Raw genomic sequence first — 4,836 nt, forward strand, 5'->3', positions numbered from 1 at the left:
CTTCCTCGACGTCCAGTGCCTCGCCCTCGGGGGCCGAGGGTGCCTCGGGCTGTGCCGAGGGTACCTCGGGCTGTGCCGAGGGTGCCTCGGGCTCGGGAGCGTCGTCGATCTTGACAGAGGGTTGATGCAGATCCCGGGAGAAGACGTCTGGGGGGACCGTCGTTCGCCCCGAGGCTATTTTAGCCAGCTCGTCCGCAGTCTCGTTGTAGCGCCGAGCGATGTGGTTGAGCTCGAGCCCGAAGAACTTGTCTTCCAGGCGCCGAACCTCATCGCAGTAGGCCTCCATCTTCGGGTCGCGGCAATGGGAGTTCTTCATGACTTGGTCGATGACGAGCTGCGAGTCACCGCGGGCGTCGAGGCGTCTGACCCCTAGCTCGATGGCGATCCGCAACCCGTTGACCAGAGCCTCGTACTCGGCCACATTGTTGGACGCCGGGAAATGGAGGCGGAGCACGTAGCGTAGGTGCTTCCCAAGGGGCGAGATGAAGAGCAGGCCCGCGCCGGCTCCCGTCTTCATCAGCGACCCGTCAAAAAACATGGTCCAGAGCTCCGGTTGGATCGGAGCCGTCGGCAGCTGGGTGTCGACCCATTCGGCCACGAAATCCGCCAACACCTGGGACTTGATGGCCTTCCGAGGGGCGAACGAGATTGTTTCGCCCATGATTTCCACCGCCCACTTTGCGATCCTGCCCGAAGCCTCTCGGCACTGGATGATCTCCCCCAGGGGGAAGGATGACACCACAGTTACCGGATGAGACTCGAAGTAGTGTCGTAACTTCCGCCTTGTCAGGATCACAGCATACAGCAGCTTCTGAACTTGCGGGTAGCGGATCTTGGTCTCGGACAGTACTTCGCTGACGAAGTAGACTGGCCTCTGAACGGGCAATGCATGCCCTTCCTCTTGCCTCTCGACCACAATCGCGACGCTAACCACCTGAGTGGTTGCGGCGACGTAGACCAAGAGGGCTTCTCCATCAGCTGGGGGCACCAAGACAGGCGCCTTCGTAAGGAGCGCCTTCAGGTTCCCGAGGGCTTCCTCGGCGTCAGGGGTCCAAGCGAAACTCTCGGCCTTCCTTAAGAGGCGGTATAGAGGCAGACCTCTTTCGCCGAGGCGTGAGATGAAGCGGCTCAGGGCCGCAAGACACCCCATGACCCTCTGTACGCCTTTTAAGTCCTTGATGGGTCCCATGCTGGTGATGGCTGCGATCTTCTCCGGGTTGGCTTCGATGCCACGCTCGGAGACGATGAACCCCAGGAGCATGCCTCGGGGCACCCCGAAGACACACTTCTCAGGATTAAGCTTGACTCCTTTCGCCTTGAGACATCGGAATGTCACTTCAAGGTCGGAGAGGAGGTCGGAAGCCTTCCTTGTCTTGACTACGATGTCATCGACGTAGGCCTCAACTGTGCGACCGATGTGTTCGCCGAACACATGGTTCATGCACCGCTGGTACGTCGCGCCCGCATTCCTCAAACCGAACGGCATGGTGACATAGCAGTACATGCCGAACGGCGTGATGAAAGAAGTCGCGAGCTGGTCGGACTCTTTCATCCGGATTTGGTGATACCCTGAGTAGGCATCGAGGAAGGACAGGGTTTCGCACCCAGCAGTGGAATCCACGATTTGATCGATGCGAGGCAGAGGGTAGGGAACCTTCGGACATGCTTTGTTGAGACCAGTGTAGTCTACACACATCCGCCATTTCCCCCCTTTCTTCCTCACAAGCACAGGGTTGGCAAGCCATTCGGGATGTAATACCTCTTTGATGAACCCTGCTGCCATTAGCTTGTGGATCTCCTCGTCTATCACTCTGCGCTTCTCCTCGTCGAATCGGCGCAGAGGCTGCCTGACGGGTCGGGCTCCGGCCCGAATATCCAGCGAGTGCTCGGCGACATCCCTCGGTATGCCGGGCATGTCCGAGGGACTCCACGCAAAGACGTCGGCGTTTGCGCGGAGAAAGTCGACGAGCACTGCTTCCTATTTGGGGTCGAGCCCGGAACCGATCCGGATCTGCTTGGAGGCGTCGCCACTGGGGTCGAGTGGGACGGCCTTAACCGTCTCCGCTGGCTCGAAGTTGCCGGCATGACGCTTCACATCTGGCACCTCTTTGTAGAGGTTCTCCAGGTCGGCGATGAGGGCCTCGGACTCAGCGAGGGCCTCGGCGTACTCCACGCACTCCACGTCGCATTCGAACGCGTGTTTGTACGTGGGGCCGACAGTGATGACCCCGTTGGGGCCCGGCATCTTCAGCTTCAGGTAGGTGTAGTTGGGGACGGCCATGAACTTCGCGTAGCATGGCCTTCCCAGTACCGCGTGGTAGGTTCCTCGGAACCCGACCACCTCGAACGTCAAGGTCTCCCTTCGGAAGTTGGAGGGTGTTCCGAAGCAGACGGGGAGGTCGAGTTGTCCGAGGGGCTGGACGCGCTTCCCAGGGATGATCCCGTGGAAGGGCGCAGCGCCTGCTCGGACGGAGGACAGATCGACGCGCAGGAGCTTGAGGGTCTCGGCGTAGATGATGTTGAGGCAGCTGCCCCCATCCATCAGGACCTTGGTGAGCCTGACGTCGCCGATGACGGGGTCGACGACGAGCGGGTATTTCCCCGGGCTCGGCACGTGGTCGGGGTGGTCAGCCTGGTCGAAGGTGATGGGCTTGTCGGACCAGTCTAGGTAGACTGGCGCCGCCACCTTCACCGAGCAGACCTCCCGGCGCTCTTGTTTGCGATGCCGAGCCGAGGCATTCGCCGCATGCCCACCGTAGATCATGAAGCAGTCGCGGACCTCGGGGTATTCTCCTGCTTGGTGATCTTCCTTCTTGTCGTCGTCGTGGGCCCTGCCACCCTCCGCGGGTGGCCCGGCCCTGTGGAAGTGGCGCCGAAGCATGACGCACTCCTCGAGAGTGTGCTTGACGGGCCCCTGATGATAGGGGCATGGCTCCTTGAGCATCTTGTCGAAAAGGTTTGCACCTCCGGGGGGCTTCCGAGGGTTCTTGTACTCGGCGGAGGCGACAAGGTCCGCGTCGGCGGCGTCGCGTTTCGATTGCGACTTCTTCTTGCCCTTCTTCTTGGCGCCGCGCGGAGTAGACGCCTCGGGAGCCTCTTCCGATGGGCGGCCCTGGGGCTGCTTGTCCTTTCGGAAGATAGCCTCGTCCGCCTCCTGGCCAGAGGCGAACTTGGTGGCGATGTCCATCAGCTCGCTCGCCCTGGTGGGGGTCTTGCGACCCAACTTACTCACCAGGTCGCGGCAGGTGGTGCCGGCGAGGAACGCGCCGATGACATCCGAGTCGGTGATGTTGGGCAGCTCGGTGCGCTGCTTCGAGAATCGCCGGATGTAGTTGAAAGGGAATTAGGCTTACACCTAGTCCCTAATTAATTTTGGTGGTTGAATTGCCCAACACAAACATTTGGACTAACTAAGTTTGCCCGAGTGTATAGATTACACAGGTGTAAAAGGTTCACACTCAGCCAATAAAAAGACCAAGTTTTGGATTCAACAATGGAGCTAAGTGGGAACCGAAGGCCCTCTGGTCTGGGAGCACCGGACTGTCCGGTGCACACTGGACAGTGTCCGGTGCACCACCGGACAGTGTCCGGTGCACCAGAGGACTCCAGCTCAAACTCTCCACCTTCGGGAATTCCCAGAGGCGACTCGGCTATAATTCACCGGACTGTCCGGTGTACACCGGACAGTGTCCGGTGCGCCAAGGGAGGTCGGCCTCAGGAACTCGCCAGCTTCGGGAAACTCCAACGGCTAGTCCACTATAATTCACCGGGCTGTCCGGTGTGCACCGGACTGTCCGGTGCGACTCCGGAGCAACGGCTACCTCCGCGCCAACGGCTCTCTGCAGAGCAATAAATGCGCGCGCAGCGCGCACAGGAGTCAGAATCGCCCATGCTGGCACACCGGACAGCAAACAGTACATGTCCGGTGTGCACCGGACACCCAGGCGGGCCCACAAGTCAGAAGCTTCAACGGTCGGAATCCAACGGCAGTGATGACGTGGCAGGGGGCACCGGACTGTCCGGTGTGCACCGGACTGTCCGGTGCGCCATCGAACAGACAGCCTCCCAACGGCCACATTTGGTGGTTGGGGCTATAAATACCCCAACCACCCCACCATTCATTATATCCAAGTTTTCCACTTCCCAACTACTACAAGAGCTCTAGCATTCAATTCTAGACACACCAAAGAGATCAAATCCTCTCCAAATTCCACACAACGCCACAGTGACTAGAGAGAGTGATTTGCTTGTGTTCTTTCGAGCTCTTGCACTTGGATTGCTTTCTTCCTTCTTGATTCTTTCATTGCGATCAAGCTCACTTGTAATTGAGGCAAGAGATACCAAACTTGTGGTGGTCCTTGTGGGAACTTTGTGTTCCAAGTGATTGAGAAGAGAAAGCTCACTCGATCCGCGGGATCGTTTGAGAGAGGGAAGGGTTGAAAGAGACCCGGCCTTTGTGGCCTCCTCAACGGGGAGTAGGTTTGCAAGAACCGAACCTCGGTAAAACAAATCTCCGTGTCTCACTTGTTTATTCGCTTGGGATTTGTTTTGCGCCCTCTCTCGCGGACTCGTTTATATTTCTAACGCTAACCCGGCTTGTAGTTGTGTTTATATTTGTAAATTTCAGTTTCGCCCTATTCACCCCCCCTCTAGGCGACTATCAATTGGTATCAGAGCCTGGTGCTTCATTAGAGCCTAACCGCTCGAAGTGATGTCGGTAGATCACGCCAAGAAGGAGATGGAGACCGGCGAAAAGCCCACTACAAGCCATGGGAGCACTTCATCGGAAGAGTCCCGCACCAAGAGGAAGGAGAAGAAGAAGGACTCCTCCAAACG

This window comes from Zea mays, chromosome 1, assembly GCF_902167145.1.
Source record: "Zea mays cultivar B73 chromosome 1, Zm-B73-REFERENCE-NAM-5.0, whole genome shotgun sequence".
Lineage (NCBI taxonomy): Eukaryota > Viridiplantae > Streptophyta > Magnoliopsida > Poales > Poaceae > Zea > Zea mays.